The sequence below is a fragment of the Pinus tabuliformis genome, chromosome 9 (assembly GCF_031772625.1).
Source record: "Pinus tabuliformis cultivar Carrire ecotype Pingquan chromosome 9, CPIR1, whole genome shotgun sequence".
Lineage (NCBI taxonomy): Eukaryota > Viridiplantae > Streptophyta > Pinopsida > Pinales > Pinaceae > Pinus > Pinus tabuliformis.
This window is the reverse complement of record NC_142307.1, coordinates 76,503,292-76,528,466: the sequence shown is the minus strand read 5'-3', so window position 1 is coordinate 76,528,466 and position 25,175 is coordinate 76,503,292.

The window sequence follows — 25,175 nt, the reverse complement described above, 5'->3', positions numbered from 1 at the left end:
TAATTTGCAATAAGCAAATGTCCCCCATGGACAAATGAATGCCGTTTTTGGTTGGTCGGCAGGTAGAATATTGATTTGATTATAGCCCGAAAAACCATCCATGAAGGAAAACATTTCACTTCCGGCACAATCATCAATAATTTGATCGATATAAGGCGTAGGATAGTTGTCTTTTGGACAAGCTCGATTTATATCCCTATAGTCGATACAGGTTCTTATTGTTCCTTGTTTCTTGTTGACCGGAACAATATTCGATACCCAATCCGTTAACGGGATTGGATAAATGAAACCTGCTTTCAACAGCTTCTCGACTTCTGCTTTAATCACAGCTGCTTTCCAAGGGTGAATCTGACGCAACCGTTGCCGGATGGGTTTAGCGTCCGGGTAGGTCTTTATTTCATGAACAACAATGACAGGGTCGATTCCTGGCATTTCCTCGTAAGACCAGGCAAACACATCGCGGAATTCTTGGAATAGGGCCTTGTAAGTTCGAATTTCATCTTCTGTACATGAGGCGCCTATATGAATGTTTTCCTCAATTCCGGACTTCACTGAAATATCAATGGGAATAGTGCGAGAAATATTCCCTAAATTCAACTCTGAATCAGAATGTTTCGTTGGATTCTGAGCATCTTTGACATATTCAGCGGTAAAGATAGATGAAAAATCATTTTCAAAAGCATCATCCTTAGGTAAAAACGAAGATCTGTGATGGAGATCTTCCCATGGTAGATCGTCTACACTTAGGATTTCGCGAAGTTGCTCGTCAGATGACACGACTTCGGGAAACGCTATCCGTTCTAAGGTTGATGTGAAAAGTGATTCTTCACTGACCACATTCATTTGGTCGATTTGGGTTGAACGCGAGTCGGTAAAAGACATGATGGCTTCATAAGCAATTTCATATGGACTCAAAGGCATAGCATCACCGAATGAGTCTATCTCAGATTCAGATGGGACAATCCAAGGATCATCATAAATAATGTTGTCTGATGTAATCATATGAATTGATGCAAATGAAGGGTCTGCGTTGATTGGAGGGAAAGGAAAAGTTCCCAGTAAACCAAAATCTTTAACTAAACCTACGCCAACGTCCCTATAAGGGATTGTCGTCTTACCGACATGCTGGATACTCTCTGAAGAGGCTGGGTCGGATGAAAAGTACGTCAGCTGATCAATCGTCACGATCTTACCGTTATGTGGAAACTTTATTACTCTGAAGACCGATGAAACGACCGCTGTCATAGCATATGACCAACTTCGACCCAAAAGAAGGTTGTATTCTAGAGGGGCATCAACCACTTCCACATCCAGACTAACGGTTTTGCCTTCTACCCCTATAGGCAATTCCTGTAGAATACCAAACGGACGGAACCCACGGCCATCAAAGGCCTTAAGGATGGTCGGGGATTGGTTCAACGAAGGAGAACCAAGCAATCTCCAACATTGAATCGACATAATACACGTAGAAGCTCCCTCATCAATCACAGTCCGATGAATAGGCCTGTTTTTTACTATCACTGGAATTTGGAAAGCCATCTGATGGGGTAGACGCGGTGTACTATTTTCTAGATCGAAGATTATCAGATTCGGGTCCTGAACATCAACAGCTCCGATAGCCGACAAAAGTAATTTTCGTTGTGCTGGGCATGATTGCAGCACTTCTAAAGCCGACATTGCTAAGGGTGAAACAACTAAGTCCTCAACAATGTTGTAATTCTGGGCTACTCTCGCATGTGGATTGAAAGCAGACCTTCGAAGTACACCCTTGGCGGGTGGTTTGATTACTAAGTCCGGGTTAGGTTTTTTGATCTGTAGTGGATCGGAACCAGGAGCTGAGGTTGATGGATTAGAATGAGAAGATTCTGCTTCCTTACCATCAACAAGATTCTTACTACCATAATCTTGCGATCGAGTCGCAATCTGCACATGAGACATCATCAAAATGGGTTCTTCACTGGCAGTCAAGGAAGAACCTATCATCTTACTCTCTTGCTTTGGAAATGGATCTTTTAACACAGCAGGAGTGGGAGAACCTTTGACTATTTTCACAACCTCGGCCCGATGAGGGCAATCTCTTGTAAAATGATCCTCTTCACAAATAAGACAAGGATATCGAGGTTTGCGCTTTTCGTCATTGGTTTCCGATTTTTCCGTTTTCTCCTTCGGAGCCTTGTCTGCTTTAGCCTTCTTCTTTCCTTTCTTCTTTCCACCGTTTTTTGATTTGGCCATAGATCACTCTACAGCGTGAATATCGGCGGAAAGTTCAGGAGAAGACTCTCCTGTCGGGGAATCAGGCAAAGTGATTATAGGAGTAGTAGAATTCTTGGAAGACTTCTTCTTGCTCTTTGTATTCACGATGCCAATCATACCATCAGCGGCATGAGATCCCGAAGGAGCAGCAGCGATTTGATTCAATTTTGAAAGATCTGGAATCTTCTCGTGTAACATACCCGACTGAGTATAAACTAAGTCAAGGTACTACGCCTGAGCAATGACTTTCTCCTCAGTAACTACTCCGGCCTTAGCTACATCTTCAGTAATCTTCGGTAATAATGATTTAACAAACCATTCAGCTAAGATTTGGTCCGGAATAAAAACTTTCACTAACCTTCTTCGACGTCTTCACTCATGAATGTGATCAGAAATATAGGTGGACGTTGATTGTTTTAGTGAAGTTAATAACTCCGTGTCATTATCGTATCTGACCGGCAACTGAAAGTGAGTTAAGAACGAGGTAGCTAACTGGCTAAAATTGTAAAAAGAGGCCCGTGGTAACTCAATGTACCACTTGGCCGCGAGACCAATGAGTGTACGCTGGAAAAGACGTAAGCGGATCGAATCATCCGAGATAGAATTTGAAGCACACCAGAGATGGTAAGTCATCACATGATTGGACGGATCCTCTCCAGACTTACCTTCGAACTTGGGTATATCACTGGGCAACTTATTTGGCATTGGCGGCCAGAACGGAAGATATTGAATTGGATCGTTCGTTAGGCGCGTCAAGTCTGGTAAATCCAAAGTTGCGATAAACGGTAATTGCCGGTTAGGATCTCTAAAACTCTGGGTCACAAGACCAGTCCCAGGAGGAGGATATCCAGGATAACTAGGAACAGGAGTCGCATTAGGGATATTATATCCTCCTGGAAAACCAGGATTAACCTGACCGTACTGGGGTTGTTGAGGTTGTTGATAAGTGTACCCAGGATACGGTTGATACTGGTAAACCGGCTGTTGGACAGCTTGCCCATGTTGGTACTGTCCCTGGTACGGTTGATGAACAAATTGAGGTTGAGTATTGACAACCGTACTTATACCAGGCTGACCTATAGGCATCTGGACCGTGGTTTGAATCGTAGATCCAGACAACGGTAAAGATGTCTGAGGAGTGATTGCAGAGACAGTAGAAACCAGAGCTGTCGATACTCCAGAAGTAAGTGCGGCAGATGTAGCGGTAGTTGCAGCAGCCGTTTGAGATGGAGTACTAGGTGCAATTGGCGGCTGAGTAACTACCGAAGTTACAGAAGTTTGAACATTTGACTGGACAGGTTGCGGTTGCTGGGGTGGACCAGAAACTACAGGTTGTCTAGGTTGAGGTACCAACTGTATACTTGGCTGCAACACCTATTGACCCTGTGATGGATCCCACACTATCATTCCGGGGTATTGACCTGTAACAGGTTGAGGATACTGAGATCCATAACCGGATTGAGGATAGGATTGATAATTGAAAGGTACAGTTCCCATACCTTGAACATATGATTGACCTTGAGGTGGTTGATAACCTTGACTCGAGTATTGACCTTGAGGTTGATAACCTTGAGGTAAATACGGATACTGGGGCTGACCTTGACCTTGAGGTTGATACCCTTGGGGTTGATACCCTTGAGGTAAATATTGATACTGAGGTTGACCCTGGGGTACATATTGAGGCTGGGGTTGACCTTGAGGCATGTATTGCACCATAGGTACATACTGACCTTGAGGTTGCCCCCCAGACACGATTTGTGTACCTTGAGGTTGCCCCCCAGGCGTTAACTGAGGCTGCCCCCCAGGCGGTAATTGGCCACCTTGAGGTTGGGAAACGGGAACTGAACCTGACATCATGTAAATGTCTCCTACACCCAATGGTATATTACCATTGTTTCCAGCTAATAACCCATGATCAATGGGTTGAGGAGATGCCCCCGCAAAGGTACCAGAAAGTGATTGATACCCGGTGGGAACAGAAGGACCGCCGTGTAAGAAAGATTCAGGAGGTTGAGTAAACACGGACAACTGACCAGACATATTTACAGGAGTATAAATACCTCCAGGTGGAAAAGGAGTACGAGGTGTAGAAAAACCTACCCCTGAGTTGTCTAAATAATTGGTTAACGAAAGGTACCAAGTGGTACTTCTAGGAGGACTGTAAAAGATAGATTCACGCTCCCTGAGCTCAATAGTAAGTTGATCTTCAAGGTTAGAGACGCCTATTTCTTCCTCTGGAGCAAGTTCTTCAATAGCAATCAGAACAGTAAGAAGATTTTCGGTGATAACTCGTTCTACTCTTGGTGAATCTGGAACACTAGAAGTTGGAGTAACAGGTTCAGATATTTCAGGTTCTTCGCCTGTATCACTAGTAGACGAAAAACTACTAGCAAGCTGAGAAACTGTAACAGCTTCGAGATTATAACCTGTCTCTAGACTTTGGTAATCTGGATGGACTACCAAGGAAGATTCTCCTTCTTCAGGTGAACCTACTCTACTGCCACTAGGAGGAGTTACAAGGACCTCCAAACCTTCTAGATTACTGGGGTCGTCTCGAGGAGGCTCACCCCGAAGTCTACGGGATCTCCTCAACAATTCGGCCACAGAAACAACTTCAGGAGACTGGCCCCGAAGTCTACGGGACTGTCTCGGTAATTCCGCCACAGCTAAAAAATTTAACTACTACACACGAAAACAAAGTAAAATCTCAAATCAAACCACCTAAAGTCTCTAAAGAACCAAACAAATTTGAAGCACACGCCTAAAGAATCTAGGGCATCAAACCAAGCACAAACAGTAGCCTTCCAGACCGAAAACGCTAGTTGGAGATGAAACCCAACATCGCCGGATTCAGTACAGAAGTGGCGGGTGGAACAGTTACCCCGGCAACCTGCTTAATGAATAGACTGGCACACGTTCCTCCACTTTAACCGTCTCGAGTGAAGTGAACCCCCCAGAAAATCCAAGTGAGTCTAGCCGACGTCTGCTCCAGGTACAGTGGGATCTTCCCTCCACCGTCACCTCGGTAGAATCCTAAAGATAATGGTCACTAATGCTACCAACCGCAACAAATGCACCTGGGGGAACAGTCTACACTCCGACAGCACGCAAGGGCAGAGTATCAAGCTCAATCCCCTTGCCGGTTCCTTGACAATAATCCAAGGTTTACCGACAAGTGACCCCTGGCTCCTCGACAATGGTTAATCTGAGGTTTACCGTTTGTAATACGTGCGTGTCTAGCGTCGTTCCCAACGAGGGAGGATTGATCCCCTCACTGGTTTGGACACGAGCTCGTGCTTCTCCTTTAAGAGGAGCTTTCCCAGAGTACAAATGAGACAATTGGATTTATTCTATCATAAGATAAGCTACTTGTTTGGTTTTGTTGTCTTGGAGAGTTAATTACTCTCCTACTCCAAGACACTAGCCTGATCTAAATTGGTGTTTCAGAGCCCTAGTAAATAAAAGTTACTAAGTTGATTTTACTTTAAGCGTTAATTTTATGGTTTTTCTTAAAGACAAAAGGTAGCGGAAATGAAACCAATGGTGTGTAGACTCGACTCAAACCACTACAAAGATGCACCTAAGATGATTTACGCTACTTTTCTCTTTCAATGAAATTCCTAACTAAGAGAGTTGGAAAATGCAAATTCTATAGAAAACAACTTTCTTAGTAAAGACAATCAAAGAAACAATTCTCTTTATCTTTCCAAGCATACAAACATGACCACTCCTTACGTGCACGAAAAACTCTTTTTCTTTCAAAACCCCTCAAAGCTACTTGAAACAAAACTTTTTCAAAGGAGATGTTTCTGTATTTTCTCTTATTTAATAAAGCATATAAATCTATTTTAACAAAAATCAATCTCAAAAGCTATAAAATCTATGAAAAATTGACTCACAAGCAAATCAAAAAGAAATTTATTCTAAGCAAACCTAACGAGGCAAAAGCCTACAAAGATGATTCTAGGTTGTTTTACTTGACCAAAATCAAGCCAAGGACCAGCTAATGCAGAATCAAAAGACCAGTCAAAACAAAACTCAAATCTTTTTGTTCTTTTTGTAAAATGGAATTCAATACTCAATCAACAAGCACTTCGAAATTTGCCAAAGAGACCACTCAAAGGTAAGTTGCTCTAACAGGTAGACTTTATGACAGGTCCGACTTCTAAGAAGGCTAACAAAACCAGAGAGATCTAAGGCTTGACAACTTCTACCGTCAAAGTCACTACAAGACCTCCTCAAAAATCAAACCCTAGGGCTTAAACTTCTATGAAATCCACTAAAACACTCAATTCTATCGAAACAAGTTCAGGTGAAGATATTTGACAAGAGACTAATGGATCTGGGCAGTAAAAACTAAGAAAAAGCAAAATCTAAGAGGAAAAATGTAAAAAATGGAAATTTCTTAATTTTTAGCAGGGTACGCAGGCAACCTGTTAAGACAGGAGCGGGCCTGCTCTGTGCACACAGCAACAGTGCGTACAAGTACGCACTGTGCAATACTCAGAGGGTGCGTACTACTGAAAAAACCAAGAAAAACTAAATTCAATCTGACCCTAAGCCAACCCACCCAAATACAAAGTCACAGAGCCAAAAACCAGAAAATAAATGACTTTTCTCAGATCAAAGTTGCATACAAAGGAAAAGACCTTCACATCAATGGAATCCCCAGCGGAGTCGCCATTTTGTCAGGCGGAAAGAGTCGATAGTGCGGACACAACCAACCTCCCTAGGAGCCTAAGACTCTCTAGTGACAAACAAGACAAATAAGAGCAATCCTTCTCTAAACATGCATTTACTATATAAGAAATCAAGTGTTTAGATCCTACCTGTAGTCCAACGCTATTGTAGCAGTCCAGCCTCGTTGATCCGGATGAGCTCCTCCTTCACTTTGAAACCTGCATTCACTAACAATCAAACGATTAAATAGCACTTGATAATCTCATAAAATAAAACATGTTTAACACATAGACCAAGGAGTACATGAAACAACTCATAAATAACAAGTTATTGAGAAGAATGGACTCATTTGCATTAATAGGAAACAAAAGGAACAATTACAACCTGAGCCTTGGTGTTGTGCAAGTCCCTCCCAGGGTCCATCAAGTTCTCCTTTACTTTTACAAAGCTCACCCACTTCCAAATAGAACAAGCAAAGATGGCAATCTCTCCTCACAAGCTTCTAAATGGGAGTCCTAATTCCAGCAGCATCTACCCTTAGAAATGTTTAGCTTCCAACCTCCCCTCCTTCTGGCCCAATGCCTGTATTTATAGTGCTCAAGAGGAAGTTAATCAGGTCCACCATCAATGGGATAATCCCCTCTTTGGATGGGATAGCTCCCTCATTGATGGGATAAGTTCCTCTTTGGTAGGGGTACATGAACCATCTGGAGGCGCTTCATACACGTCAAACATACTTCTAGAAGCCTCTAGAAATGACCACAAGTAACTTTTTAAAGATGAAACTTGCGCATTTTGACCTTTACAGGGGTACGCACCTGCCCCTTTACATACAGAGCGTACAAGTACGCAGCTTTTGTGAACATTAGGTGTGTATCCGCAGGTAAGGTTGAGAGAACCTGCGTACCCAGAGATAAATACATTTATAAAGACTTTCTCTCTTTTTGGAGTTTGACATGGAGAGGAGAGGCATAAGACTTGCCCAGGAGGATAGCGTGACTGTTGATAGAGCCATACTAACTGTAAATAGCCATGGTGACATTTTTTAGTGTAACAGCTACTGAGGAAGAATTGGGTATTGAAAACGAATGGTAATAACCTACGTAACGAGAAAGTAAAGTGCTTGCTCCTCCACCCACTTTTCAGCACAATTACAAAAAAGTGAAGTAGGTGTTTGATTTTTGTCTGTTGAGTGAGAACTAGGTATTAAAAATGGAAGGTAAGAATCTGCGTATGGAGCAAGTAAAATGTCTGCTTCCCCACCCACTTTCTAGCATAATTGCTAGGAATTTAAGGTAGAAATAAACATTTGAATTGTTGCATGAATGACTAAGAAGAAAAGACCAGAAAACAATACAATCCCACACCCCAAACCTGAAAAATCTAAGGGATTGGTGACCCTTGGATGATCAACTTTTATCGACGACATCTTAAGAAAAGCTTAATATCAGCCATCAATAGGTCCCCAAACCATTGCTTCTAGACAACCTACTGTCTCCCTTCGGGCCACAGGCTCACCATCTATAGCCTATGCTGAGGTCCACAGTAAAACTGAAGGGACTGAGTAGAGTTTTCAAAATATTGAAAATTCACAACCAATTCCCTCACAAGAAGGGAATTCTTGCAACATCTGTGAAGGAGAAGGAGAAACAAGGGAACTCGAGGAACCAAGATCCCCTGAGGTAGTAATTGAGCAGAGGACACTCAGTGTACCAGATCAAGGGAGTGTTGTTAGGATCATTCCTACCTCTTCTAGACATCCTAGGGATAACCCTCTAGCTTTAGAGATCCCAGAAGGGTACTGACATATCTTTGATCAAATGGCCAATAATCCACAAACACCCCAGACCTCTACATTATAGTATCCTATTATTGACACACCTATCAACGCCCCCATGAAAGCTATCCCTCTACAAAATATTCCCACCTTTCATGGACTCACTTTAGAAGATCCAGATGCATTCCTATTTGAATTCGACGTCCTATGTTGGGGTTATGATTACACCACCGAGCCCCAGATCCTGAAGTTGTTTCCATCCACTTTAAAGGGAGCAGCCCTGCGTTGGTTTATGGGACTAGGTGGGGGCACCATAAATGATTGGGACCAAATGAAAACTGCTTTCCTTAAAAAGTATCAAGATTATTGCAGATCTAGAGAACTAAAAGATGAGATATTCCAAATGGTAGCAAGGCCTAGTGAAACTTGGAAGAGTACGTGGAGCATTTCCAATATAACCTCCAAAGGTCTCCTTACACAAATCTGCCTGATAATGTGCTAAAAACCACGATGATTAAGGGGATCAAAGACCAGTGGATAGAGACATTAAATATTATGGGTAAAGGTGATATCTATCAAGAAGACTATGCTAACATTATTGATTTGTGTATTAGGTGCTCGAGGGGCAGTACAAGATTGAAACCAGCTGAATGCGATATGTTCACTAGGGACAACAAGATTTTTGGCGGAAACATTACTTGTACTGAAATCAGCAACCTACTGGAATATTTCAAAATGGATATCTTGGGAACCTTGACAACAAAATTAGACATCATGCAAGCCAAGCAGAAGCAGGCCGAAGCAGAACAGAACTTGGTTATTTTTTTCCCTCAATGTAGGAAGAAACATAGTCGTAAAGAATGCCCACTAGATATGGTACAGACCTGTGCTATATGCACTAAACAACATGCAACAAAAAATTGTGCATCGCTCCCAGGATTAAAAGCAGTCTTCAAAGAGGTAGAGGAAGAACTGAAACTAGTCTACCTATTAAATCAGCGTCGCCAATGGCAAGCACGGCAAAAAGGTATGCCTACCGACCCATCTCCATTCTTTGCCATGTAGCTCCTATGTATTGCTGAGAATTATCTACGTAGTCAGAACTTTGTCTGATTTATTATTAGGCAGAGAGATACCCGTGAAACATGAGGACCTATGGTAACCCTATTGTCACAGTACAAATAAATGGATGTTCCTTTCCTAATGCGTTAGTCGATCTAGGGGCAGCCATTAATATTCTCACAACAACAACCTGTCAAAGACTTGGCATCACAACCTTAGATCCAACTATGACCTTGCTGGAACTTGCTGACCGATCAGTTCTTAAACTAGAAGGGACAATTACAGGATGTAATGGTGTCTGTAGATTCTTGGGAGTACCCAAAAGATTTCTTGATTATTAATCCTAGAAATCGACTAGATGGACATCCTCTAATATTAGGAATACCTTGGCTAGCGACCGCAGATGCTTATATAAGCTATCGAACAGGCAATATGACTATAGCCAGACGAAACAATGTTAAGAACCTAGCTTTATATCCTCCAACTTAGCCAAGCCTAACTATAATAAAAACTAGGAAGCAACCTGTAACATATTTAACTGAAAATATTTGATCACCACTAACTGTAGTAGATTCTCTTAGATTTAAGAATCAAAACCTACATTAACCACCTAGTTGCCATTATTAAAACCTACATTAACCAACAACAACTATTTATAATAGCAAACCCATTGAAATTGAGCCAGGGAAAGTCCTAAAGATTAACAAAAGCCTGACTGATGACCAGCAATAGAGGCTTATCCAACTCCTTAGGAAATATAAAGGGGCTTTTGCTTGGGATTACCCAGATATGAAAGGGATTGACCCCCAATTATGTATGCACCACATCTACATTGAAAAAGATGCAAGACCCATTCGACAACCTCAACGAAGATTAAACCCTCACCTAAAGGATGTTTTTAAAGACAAACTACATAAACTATTAGATGTAAATTTCATCTATCCTATATCTAATAGAAAATGTGTTTCTCCATTTGTTTTGGTTCCTAAAAAGAATGGGAAATGGCGTATATGTGTCGATTACAGAGATCTTAACAAAGCAACGTAAAAAGATCATTTTCCCCTTCCATTTATTAATCAAGTTCTAGAGACAATGGTAGGTAAAAAATTCTTCTCTTTCTTGGACTGCTTCAGTGGCTACAACCAAATCCAAATTTCCCCTGAAGACCAAGATAAGACTACCTTCAACTGCCACTGGGGGACGTTTTCTTACACGGTATTACCTTTCAGACTGTGCAATGCACTTGCTACATTCTGGAGATCCATACTCAGTATTTTTGCAGACTTGATAAACGAAGGATTAGAGCTGTACATGGATGATCTTACACCCTATGGAGATGACTTTGAGCCGTTATTACAGACACTGGAGAAAGTCCTGGAAAGATGCATTGCCACTAGGCTCTGCTTAAGCCATGAGAAATGCCAAATGATGATGACCGAGGGACTGATCCTGGGTCATTACATCTCTGCAGCTGGAATTCAAGTAGATCCAGCAAAAAATCAGGTAATCCTCTTACTACCTCCCCCCTGCACTCAAACTGAGGTACGTAGTTTTTTGGGATTTTTTGGATATTATCGAAGATTCATAAAGAACTTCTCTCAAATTACTGCACCATTATATGCTTTGATAGGAAATATTGATTTTATATGGACTAACAAATGTGAAATTTCCTTTGTAGAATTAAAATGGCTAGTATCAATAGCCCCAGTACTACGAGGCCCGAACTGGGATTTACCATTCCAGATTTCATCCAATGCATCAGATACGGCCATTGGAGCAGTTCTCAGCCAAGAGGAAGACAAGAAACCCTATGCAATATACTACATCAGCAAAAATTGGACTCCTGTTGAGTTGAATTACACAGTGACCAAGAAAGAGTTTCTAGCCATAATCTATGCTATTAACAATTCATACACTATATAACAGGATACCCTGTGGTTTTGTATACTGATCACTCTGCTATCAAATATTTAGCTAATAAACCTATTACGAATGGAAGAGTGACACGATGGTTAATCCTTTTGCAGGAATTTGACATAACGATCAAGGATCAACCAGGAAAGGAAAATTTGGTTGCAGACTTCCACTCGCATGTTCCAAAAACAGATGACGCAGTGGCGGTAGAAGACTAGTTCCCAAATGAGCACCTATTTGTTGTGACCATGAAAACACCGCGGTACGTAGATGTCACGAATTACCTAGTAGTGGGAAAACTACCCAAACACCTGATGCCCAAAGAAAAAAAATTAATAGTGCAATGCAACACTCGGTTCTCCTGGATCGGAGGATACCTCTTTCGCACATGAGCCGATATGCATATACGCAGGTGTGTTAGGGAAGACGAAATCTACGATATCCTAATGGCATGCAACGATGGACCTTGCGGTGGACACTTTGCAGATCGCATGATTGGACATAAAGTCTTACACATGAGCTATTATTGGCCCACCATTTTTAAGGACACCAAGAAATTTGTTGTGGCATGCGACAGCTGCCAAAGAATGGGCCGCCCTTGCTAGTCTGATGAGATGCCCCTACATCCACAGTTAGTCATCGAACATTTTGAATGTTGGGCGTTAGATTTCATAGGCCCAATAAACCCATCAACTAATCAGAAGTCATATATACTAGTTGCAACGGAATATGTGACTAAATGGGTGGAGGAAGAAGCATTACCAAGGGCAACAGAGGACACAGTAATCTACTTTCTTTTCCAAATTTTCATGCGGTATGGCTTGCCTAGAGAAGTAATTATGGATGGAGGGCCACAATTTGTATGCCATAAGATTGTTGCTACACTAAAAAATCATCACATTTTGCACAGAATCACATCTCCATACCACCTGCAAGCAAACGACCAGGTAGAAATTACCAACAAAGTAATCAAGGCCATTCTAACAAAGACAATCGCCTCGCATAGACGTGACTGGGCTACCCTATTGCCAGAAGCCCTATGGGAATATCACATGACTTGGAGGAATACCACAAGATATGTTATGAAACCAGCTCAAGAAAAGATAGAAAAGAAAGATCAACGCCTTAGAATTCAGCCTCTTCGAGGGGGCAACCTCCTTTACATTACATAAATGAACAATTCTTGGATGATACAAATGACAAAACCTCCTTTCTATATATAGGAGTCTAAGGAGTCACAATATAATCCAGCCGACCTAACAATAATAATATAAAGCCACAAAAATAAGAATAGAGGGATTCTATGGGGCACAAAACTAACAATATGGGGGTAATAGGGGCACAACAATATAAATAAGGGTATAACTACAATAGTAATGGGGTAATCACTAGTATTATAGGGACCCAACATGCCCCTCTCCTTCAAAAAAGTGTTTTCCTCAACGCTTGAGCAGTTCTGGATACTTCTGCATAAAATTCTCATCCTCCCATGTGGAATCTTCAGCGGATAAGTTCTTCCACTTGATAAGATACTCTGAAATTGATCGATTTCGTAGCTGTCGAGTTCTTGTTTCTGTCACTGTTTCCGGTTCCAATATAATTTTTCCTTCCTCGTCAAGTTCTGGCAATATTGTTTGAACTGGGAGCTTGTCGGCTATAACCTTCTTTAAACATGAAACATGGAAAACTGGGTGCAATCGAGACGCTGCAGGAAGCTCCAATTTGTATGCCATAGTACAATCTTTTCCAACACCTTGTACGGACCATAATACTTTGGTGATAATTTATTATCCTTCTTAGCTTGCTTTAGGGACATTTGCTTATATGGTTGTAGCCGTAGGAATACCCAATCACCTACATCAAAACTTCTTTCACTGCGATGTTGATCTGCCTATTGTTTCATTCTATTTTGTGCCAACACGAGGTTATCCTTTAAGAGTTGGAGGACTTGTTATTGATGTTCGATGTGATGTTCCACTGCCTGAACCTTAGAATTTTCTCTTAAATATGATGTGATTGATGGTGGTTGGTACCCATAAAGTGCCATAAATGGGGTCATTTTTGTTGCTGTATGGAAGGAAGTGTTATACCACCATTCAGCTAGAGGCAACCATTTGACCCATTGTGTCTGTTTATCAGATACAAAGCAACGAAGATATCCTTCCAAACATTTGTTTACTATCTCAGTTTGCCCATCAGATTGAGGATGATAAGATGAGCTATGAGCTAACTGAGTACCAAGACAAGAAAATAATTCTGTCCAAAAATTTCCAGTGAAAATGGGATCTCTGTCACTTATAATAATCTTTGGGTTTCCATGTAGCTTTTGAACTGTTTCCATAAATGCAGTAGAAACTGTACTGGCTTTAAATGGATGTGATAATGCACAAAAGTGTGCATACTTGGTAAGTCTGTCAACTACCACCATGATGACACTCTTTCCCTCAGACTTGGGTAAACCTGTGATAAAATCCATTGAAACCTCCTCCCAACATTGGCTTGGAATGAATAAAGGTTGTAATAGACCCGGTGTCTTAATTGTTTCAACTTTATTTTGTTGGCAAACCAAACATTCCGCCACAAACTTTTGAATATCTGATTTAAGGCCATCCCAAAAAAATTCCTTCTTAACCCTGTGGTAAGTTTTTAAAAATCCCGAGTGCCCTCCTAAGGGAGAAGTGTGCAATTCCATAAGAATCTTTTGTTTTAGCTGGGAATTCTTACAGAGGTATAAGCGATCTTTGTACCATAACGAATCATTTTGCCAGCTAAATGTATCAGAAGTACTGGAATCTTGTTGTAGCTTTCGAATAAGTGCCCACACTTCTTCGTCATTCTTCAATTCCTCCTTTGCTTCGTTTATCCAATCTGGTTGGATAATAGAAATGGCACACAACAATGCTTCCATATCCTCATCCTTTCTTGAGAGTGCATCTGCCACCACATTTTGCTTCCCTTTTTTGTAGATGATTTCAAAGTCATAACCCAACATCTTTGTGACCCACTTTTGTTGCTCTTCAGAGGATAATCTTTGTTCTAAAAAGTATTTAAGGCTATCATGATCCGTTTTTACCTTGAAGTGTCTTCCCATTAGGTAGGGTTTCCATTTCTTAAGTGCATGGAGTATTGCCAACATTTCCTTCTCATAAATAGCTTTGCTTAAAAACTTTCCCTTGATTGGACGACTTTCAAAAGCAATGGGTCTTTCATCTTGCATTAGAACATCACCAATTCCATTTCCTGAAGCATCACATTCCACAATAAAGGTTTTTGTGAAGTCTGGTGTAGCTAAGACCGGTGCTTGGCACATTGCCTCTTTAAGATGTTTAAAGGCCTTTGTTGCTTCCGGAGTCCATGAAAATGAATCTTTCTTCAATAATTTTGTTAGAGGTGCTGCTATTCTCCCATAATTCTTAACGAACTTGCAATAATACCCTGTCAACCCAAGAAATCCTCGTAGATGCTTTATGGATGTGGGGATTTTCCATTCCTTAATGGCTTTAATTTTGCTAGGGTCTACCTTAACTCCTTCATGAGATACAATATGACCCAAATATTCCACCTCCTGGACTCCAAAGAAACATTTGGATCTTTTTGCATATAATTGTTTCTCCTCCAATAGTTGTAGCACCTTGTCAACATGTTCAACATGATCCTTCCAAGACTTGCTGTAGATTAGTATATCATCAAAAAATACCAACACAAATTTTCTAAGGAATGGTTTGAAAATTGAATTCATCAAACCTTGAAATGTTGAAGGTGCATTGGTAAGGCCAAAAGGCATGACCAAAAATTCATAATGACCCTCATGAGTTCTAAATTCCGTTTTCGGAATGTCTTCAATCTTCATTCTGATTTGATGATATCCCGAACGAAGATCCAACTTGGTGAAGTAAATTGATCCATGCAATTCATCCAGTAATTCATCAATGACAGGAATGGGGAACTTATCTTTAATAGTGAGCTTGTTGAGCTCCCTATAATCTGGACACATGCGCCATGATCCATCCTTCTTGTGCACCAATACTACTGGAGCTGAGAAAGAACTTTGACTCGGTTGAATTATACCAGCCTCTAGCATTTCTGCAACCATACGTTCAATTTCACTTTTTTGGACATATGGATATCTGTACGGCCTGATGTTTGGAGGAACACTTCCTGGAATCAGATGAATAGCATGATCATGATCACGCATAGGTGGGAGACCTTTGGGAGTCTCAAATACCTTGGAATGATTGTCCAGGACTTTTTGGAGATCTGGAGAAATAGATGATTCCAATGTGGAAACATCTAGTGAACATAATTGTGCAATTACACCTCTTTGCTCCTTTTTTAGAAGCTTTGTCATGCCATTAGAGCTGATTATCTTTCCTAGTTTCCTTGCAATACCCCTTAATTCAACTTCCTTTCCTTCCACAGAAAATTTCATGAAAATTTCTTGAAAATTAAAAGCTATTGTACCCAAGGATTGTAGCCATTGGACTCCTAGTACAACATCAGCACCTCCCATTGGAATGGAAAGCATTGGGCTAGTCAATACATATTCTCCCATGGATAGCTTGATATTATGGCACTTTCCAGAACAATTTATTGTTCCTCCATTTGCAATCATCACTTGACACTCTGGTGCTGGATATAGGAAGCAATTCAATTCTTTTGCTACCCTACAATGAATAAAATTGTGGGTGCTTCCTGAATCAATCAACACTATTACCTTTTTCTTCTTGATTTGTCCTTCTATCTTGATGGTTTGAGGAGTGGTAATTCCCGCCAATGCATTACAAGATATGGTCGGATTTATTTGTTCTTCATCTAGGCTTTGTTCCTGGAATATATCTTCTTCTTTTGACCTTTCTTGCTCTTTTTCTTCTTCCTCTTCACAATCTATGTAGAATAATTTCTTCTCAGCACACTTATGACCTTTTGTGTATTTGCTATCACAATTGTAACAAAGCCCTTTTGCTCTTTTTTCTTCCAATTGTTGTGGTGTCAATATTGTAGGTTGTGGAATACTATGGGCAACAACACTTCCGTCTTTATAGTTGTGAATGGTATGCTTCCTAGTTGCCATAATTTTTCTTTCCATTTTTCTTGCTAACCTAAATGCCTTCTCTAATGAATCAGGTTCCGAAAGGCGCACATCATGTTAGATATTAACCTTTAAAGACCCTATGAACACATCAATCCTATGCTCCTCTGGAATATCTTTTACCCTTATGTTCAATTTTTGGAACTCCTCAATGTGCTCCATTATTGAACCCTTTTGTTTGAGACTTATCAATTGGCTAAAAAAAGTGTTGCTTTTTGTATCCTCATAATGTGCTATCAATTCTTCCGTAAAAATTGCCCAAGTGATAAATTGTTTACGAGAACAAAGCCATTGATACCATACAAACTGATTTGGTTCCAAATATAAAGTTGCCATACGTACCTTTTGTGTGTTTTGCACATTATTGAGATCGAAGAATTGCTCCATCTGTAATATCCATGTGGCGGGATCCTTGCCATCAAACTTCCTCATATCGATTTTTGGAACATGGTGAGTCTTCGATCCAGCATTAGTGTCTATGGTATCATGATTAACATTTCTTTTGTTCTCATCATGAGTTTCCTTTACTACCTTTTCACCATTAGTGACCCTTTCTTGTAGCAACTTCTTCAATTCTTCCATATCTGTCTTCAAATCTATCTTCAAATCTGCCATGTCTCTCTTCAAATATGTCTTCGAATCATCCATGTTAGCTTCGATGCCCTTTATCTTATATTCCACGCCACTTATCTTAGCTTCTGTTAGCTTTTGTGAGCGTGACATTTGTTGCACTTGTTCTTGTAATTTTGATATATCATGTAGCATTTCTTCTTCTTCTTCATGAGTCATGTTAGAGCTTTCAGGTTCCTTACTAGGTGTTCGCATTTTCTTTCCTCGGGGCATCAGTTACCGATAATAATGCTTTACTATGCCCTTTGAATTCCGTTAAACCAAGCTTACACAAAAATTTAAAAAAAAAACTACACACCTTTTTTCACTTTATAGAAGTCTGATATTGAATCTGATGTATCTCTGTAATTTCAGATCATCCAGTTCTGAAATTGCTACCTGCAGTAGCCTTTTGCGTCCTCTTTCCAATGCCATAAGTCTGAGCCAAATTGGATTCTCCAAGGAAGAGTTATGTGAAATCTCCCACAGTGACTTGCTTTTAGACTGGTTCAGTAGAGCGAACTTGTACGACGTACCACGAGTCACTGTTTCAACCTTTGAATCTGAAACACACATACAAAAAGCTACAGTCCGTCCTCTTTCTATACCTATTTACGAAATTTCAATCCGATCCTCAGAGAGAGAGTTATGACGATTTTCCCCAGGTCACCTGTTTTGAATGTAATTCAGGATTCTGCAAAAAGGCCAACTTCCTCAGATCATATCGCCGAAAATATTACGTGAAAAGCTCTGAAATTAGAACCCAAGGTTCAACGCCAATTCTTCTCAAATGGGTTTTTTGTGTGACTTCTGAAACGTCCCAGAAAAAAAGTTATAGTGAAACTGCCACGATGACCTGTTTGGAGCAGCGAAACCCTAGAATCCAAAGCTCTGATACCAAATGTTATGAAACCAGCTCAAGAAAAGATAGAAAAGAAAGATCAACGCCTTAGAATTCAGCCTCTTCGAGGGGGCAACCTACTTTACATTACATAAATGAACAATTCTTGGATGATACAAATGACAAAACCTCCTTTCTATATATAGGAGTCTAAGGAGTCACAATATAATCCAGCCGACCTAACAATAATAATATAAAGCCACAAAAATAACAATAGAGGGATTCTATGGGGCACAGAAATAACAATATGGGGGTAATAGGGGCACAAAAATATAAATAAGGGTATAACTACAATAGTAATGGGGTAATCACTAGTATTATAGGGACCCAACAAGATACTCCCCATATGAGCTAGTGTTTGGCAAGGAACCTATCTTCCCCATAGAATTTGAAATTCAAACATTGAGGATAGCCCAAGAAGTAGGGCTGGATTTGAATGAAGCACAGGTTAACAGACTACATCAAATCAATGAATTGGATGAAATCTGACTATCAGCTCTTCAACATACTACACTGATTCAACAAAAAAGAGAAAAATGGCATGATTCCCTCATCAAGAAAAAGATATTCCATGAAGGTGACTGGGCACTTCTGTACGATTCTAGGTTCTAGGATTTCCCAGGCAAACTCTAGACTAGATGGTTAGGTCCCTACGAGATACAAGAGGTGCACGATAATGGCACCCTTACATTAGCCACCATTGATGGGTCTGGCTACTCTTTTAAAGAAAATGGGCATCAAGTACACCTCTGCCACAAACCTCTTACAAGGGAATCATTTTTCCAACATATACGTGAAGATTCCACGATACAAATTCTCGCTAAAGAGGGCAACTCTTTGACAGCACCAGTCCAGTGAATAATTTATTTTTGAAACTTGTACATAATATTTCTTTTCTATTTTCTTTCTATTTGATTGTATTTGCTTAGAAAAGTAGAGCTGATTGTTTGTTAGTCTTTTTTCCTATTTTCCTTTGTTGTTCCCTACAGGGGACAGCTACTATTCCCTATAGGGAACAACACTTTTTGTGTGCATTTTTCTTTGTTGTTCCCTACAGGGAACAGTTGTTGTTCCCTATAGGGAACAACACTTTTTGTGTGCATTTTCCTTTGTTGTTCCCAACAGGGAACAACTATTGTTCCCTATAGGGAAGAACACCTTTTGTGTGCATTTTTCCTTTGTTGTTCCCTACAGGGAACAGTTGTTGTTCCCTAAAGGGAATAGCTGCTATTCCCTATAAGGAACAACATTTTTTGTGTATATTTTCTTTGTTGTTCCCTACATGGAACAGTTGTTGTTCCCTATAGGGAACAACACTTTCTGCGTGTATTTTTTCTTTTTTGTTCCCTACAGGGAACAGCTACTATTCCCTATAAGGAACAACACTTTTGTCATCCGGAAAGAGTCAATTTTGCGGACAAAACTGACCTCCCTAGAAACTAAGGCTTTTCTAGTGACAAACAAAACAATCAAGCACTATCTTTCCCTAAATATGCATTTAAAATAAAAGCAACCAGGTGTTTAAGGCTTACCTTTAGTCCAACGCTGTTTGTAGCGGCCAAGCCTCTTCGATCCAGATGAGCTCCTCTCCTTGAAGCCTACATACACAAACAAGCAAACGATTACATAGCACCTGAATAACTCATATAATAAAACATATTCATGATAAAGACCAAGGCGTTTATGAAACAAATTATATATAACAACTTGTTGAGAAAATTGAACTTAATTGTATTAATTGGAAACAAAAGAAACCTTACAACCAATGCCTTGGTGTTGTGTAGGTCCCTCCCAGGGTCCAGCAAGAGTTCTCCTCTACTTTGATCAGCTCACCCACTTCCAAATGAAGCTAAGAAAGGAATGTGATATCTCCTCTCAAGCTCTATAAGGGAGTCCTAATTTCAGTAGCATCTACCCTTAGGAATGTTCAGCTTTCAACCTCTCTTGCCTCTGGCCCAATGCTTGTATTTATAATGCTTTGGAGGAAGTTAAACAGGTCCACCATCAATGGGATAAGCCCCTCTTTCAAAGGGATAGCTCCCCTCTTCATGGGATAAGTTCCTCTTTCATTGGGATGCATAAACCATCTGGAGGTGCTCAATCCACGTCAAACCATCTTCTAGAATGCTCTAGAATCGACCGCAAGTAAGTTTTTTGAAGTAAAACTTGCGCCTTTTGACTTTTACAGGGGTACGCACCCACCCCTTTACAGACAGAGCGTACAAGTACGCAGGTATTATGTACTTGAGGTGCGTGCCCACAGGTAAGAGTAAGAGAAAGTACGAAACCAGAGTTATATTGATTTTTTAAAGGCTTTCTCTCTTTTTTGGAGTTTGACATGAGGAGCAGAGGTATAAGACTTGCCAAGGAGGACAGTATGGTTATTGATGGAGCCATACTGACTGCAAATAGTCATGGTGACAAATTTTAGTGTAACAACTTTCTACATGTATTTTTTCTTTGTTGTTCCCTACAGGGAACAACTGCTATTCCCTATAGGGAACAACACTTTTTGCATGCATTTTTTGTTATTTTTCCCTATAGGGAACATCTCTTTTTTCGTGTATTCTCTCTTTGTTGTTCCCTATAGAGAACAATTGTTGTTCCCTATAGAGAACAACTGTTATTCCCTATAGGGAACAACACTTTTTGCGTGCATTTTTTGTTGTTGTTCCCCATAGGGAACAACACTTTTTGCGTGTATTTTTCCTTGTTGTTCCCTATAGGGAACAGTTGTTTTTCCCTATAGGGAACATCAATTTTTGCGTGTTTTTCCTTGTTTTTCCCTATAGGGAACAACACTTTTCATGTGTGTTTTTCCTTGTTGTTGCCTATCGGGAATAGTTATTGTTCCCTAGATGGAACAACACTTTTTGTGTGTTTTCTCCTAATGTTCCCTACAGGGAATAGCTCCTTGTGAGTATTTTTTAGAACACCATTCCTCCCCCTTGCATGATCATTCCTAGCCCATCCCAGTTCACTCTTTATGGCATAAAAGTACAATACATATTTAAGGACAACAAGTATGGATTCTACTGAAATAGGAAAATATCTTGAATATTATCATCTTTAACAAGATTGCTTTGTTATGATCGAAAAAGAAAGGACGCAATTATTTATATCATTTCACTGTCCTCATTTTCACTATAAATCAAACTGATTGACTATCTATACCATGTTGGTTCTCCACTGTCCCGTATAACTCTCTCTGTTTATTATCAATAAGACTATGGGTATATTTTTTTTCTATTGATATGTTCAAACTTCTTCCGCCATCCCTACTCTTAAGGAGTACTGAGCCACCCTCTATATATAAAATGGGGAGTGTTTAATATATATATATATATATATATATATATATAGATATATATATATATATATATATATATATATTCACTAACAATTTTATGATTTTTCCACAGAAGGAGGATAGGGGGTCTAATCACGAGCCAACCTACCATGATCATAAGGAAGGAGCGAAGTGGCATTCCCACTATGACCACCACACCAGGGATATGATCCAATGGATGCATCAAGAAACAAAGTCCTTAGAATAGGAGGTCTCATCATGAGTTGGCCTGACAACTTTTGCTACTTCAAAGTGAATGGCAATGTGTTCATCTAGTTACCATACTATCACATTGGTCTCTACTATGGACATCATAATGCACTTTTCCAATTATACATAGAGGACCATGGTTCCCAAGGGTTAGAAAGAAACTGTCGAGGCTATGGATGCCTGCAGGCAACAGAAGCTCTGCTTATGGTATTGAAGTTTTATTTTCTACATCAATAATTATTCTAATATCCTCTTCTCATGTTTCTATTTGTTCTACGAAGAGATTATGTCCCTAACTTACCTTGAACCTTTGTGCATGAGTTAATATTTTAAAATCAATCACAATAGTTTTAAGTGGAATAACGACAGAAAAGCATTATTTCCTGGATATGCTATCCTTTTTCTTTATCGCATCACCTCACATCATATTATCACTTATTGATAATTCTCATTACACGCCTTGTTTTCATTACTTCAATATCCTTTATGATCCTTTCATTAATATACATACCTTGCCACTTTCATTACCCAATCCATCACCCTTGTACTTCGCCGCCAGTGCGTCATCCTTTCATTCATTCGGTCATAGGCGACCTATCATTTTGAGAGGGGGTGAGGATCTCCAAGATATTTATGCATGCACTGTCATCTTTTCATTTTCTTTTGTAGAACAATAAGACATCCCATTATCACAGAGTGTGGCATTATAACAGTCCTGGATAATGGTATTTATGTTATAAAGCATCACCTGATAGAGCCATCACAACCATTTTCTGTTCCATCTCTCGACTTTGTTCGTTTTTGTGCTTTCTCCACTACACTAATCATTTGTGGAAGTTAAGCATCATGGGAGGAAGAATAGTGCACCAAGAGCCTTTAACACTGGTTGTCTCCGATGAAGCCAGGGAAATTCTAGCTCGTGCAAGATAGACAACATATTTTACAAGATTTCAACCCCCCAATGAGGAAATCACCATTGAATTTTTATAGCATCTACAGAATGGACAATCCTTGGTAAGAGGTAGACAAATCACTGTAATAGATGTTATGATAGCAGAAGTGTCTGGGTTTCCGGTAGAAGGACCAGTATGGGCTAGCAAGCGATTAAAGCTGCGTGACACTATTGAGGCTTTTAGGGACAAAGGACAGGAGCTAATCAAGAAGGGTAAAGGTATTCGGCCATCTTCTCTCGGAGAGCCATGGGGAGAATTGGCACGAATTTTCCAGAACTATATTACCTGTGATGGGCGTAAAGACATGGTAAGGTCACGAAAACTCAAACTTATAGCAGTTTTAAAACAAAAATGCTTTGTTAATTTGCCTGCACTATTGAATTCATTGTTGCATGACACTGCTAAGAGGTTGGGATGGTCTCAACACATAGAAACAATAGTTAGCCACCATTTTTTGATTAGGTTAATAATTAGTCACAACCTTGCCCAACAACAATCAAACTGGGATGATCTAATATTGGCCCTCGAAAGAGGTGAAGACATGCCAACACCTAACCCTGTTCCAAAAAGAAAGAGGACCGCCCTTTCAGGAAGCATACCTCACAAATGCAGACGATCTACAAGGTTGAAGTCAAAATAGGGAGTGTCTGAAAATCCTCAAGGTAGTGCTAGTCAACCCATAGAATTATCCAGCCCACTAAGTGAACAAGACTTGAAAATAGAGTCAGAAGGACAAGATAACCCTGAACTAGAACCTGAGGAAGGAGAGGGCATTCTGGCAATGAATGAAGAAATGAATTGGGACCTCCCCCAACACCAAATATGAGTTCTCAAGATGATCTATTGCACTATTTAGAGATAGGGATGGCCTAGGTCCTGGCCAACATGAATGTCTACATGCAACCTGAAGGACCGCTTAATCTTAACTTAGGAGAAACCCAATCTCCAGGGAAATTTTTCTATACCAGAATTATGTCTCCCTCAAAAGATATAAACTGTGAAGCAGAAACAGATACCGAGGCTATTCAGGAATTAGAGAACCAATCTGGTGACACGCTTCCAGTGGAAAACAACCATGAAGGTCTAGACCTAGAAAACATAGGCTAAGAAGAAGAAGTAGAGACAGAGATTATTTGGGAATCTGATAATCAATCTGGAGACACAGTCTTATTGGAACAAAGCTAGAGTGAACAACCAAGATCTTCAGAGATAAAAGCTATTAACGAGACTATCAGCAGACCAGTTACTCCTTCGAAAAGTTATAGAGCCAAAACGAAATTGAAGAAGCTAAGAAAAGAACACCAGAAGCTTCACAAGACAGACAAAAGGCTCCAAAGAAAAATAAAAGAAATCACAATTGGAAAGGTTCCAAAAAATACCCCTGAGGTAGTAAATGTGTCCATGCAAAGGGAATTTTATGAAGATAGGGCTACGGGAACTCAAACTGAGCCCATACCTACTCAAACAGACATCACTCAAGAGGAACAACATGCAGATTTAGTAGACGAAGCTACTCAAATAGGGGTTTGGACCTCCCACCACAAAGAAGTATAGACAGAAGATGTACCCTCTTATAGCATGGGATATCAGACGAAGGTTTGGACCTCCCACAGTAAAGAAACACAGAAAAAAGATAACCCTTATCATAGCATAAGCACTCAGACAGGCATACAAGCCAAAGACATCATAACACACCATGACTATTATAGACATTTTTGGGCACTGCAACCCCAAGCATAAATGTCCATAAACCAAGGGCTCCTAAGTCCCTAAAAGTTTTGTTCCAACCCCTAAATGAACAAGGTCAACTGATCACAGCTTCTCCCAGAAATTCTCCATGAAAAACTACTCAGAACTGGTCAAAACTGGATCATTTCACGTGCTCCATAGGCAAAGTGCGTTGCATCTCACCTAAATACACACAGTGGGTGCGTTGCATTTCAAAAATCCCTTCTATGGGGTGCGATGGGCGAGGAGCGACAAATGGCAGTGTCAATCCACGAGGTGGAGAAGCATGGAATCTTCTAGAAACTTCTCCTGTGACACTTGCCTTTCTGAATTCGACCAGGGATGAGTAAGAGATCATCAATCTCCAAGTGGAAGCAAGTACTATCAGAGGGAAGACACTAATCAATTCACAAGCTGACTCATCTCCCTTGCAGACATCTATATATGGATCCCTCATCCCAGAGATCTAGAGGCTGGAATTTTGCATCTTGTAAGGAATTGTTGTTGGTTTCTTGAGGCAACATCATAGTGTTGGGTGATCTGAGCTTTGCATGAGGTGAAGAAGGGCTTACTTGCTAAGAGGATGATGCTGGGTCAGAACAACTGGTTGTAACTCTCTCAGCTCTTTCTTGATTATCAATAAAGCTATT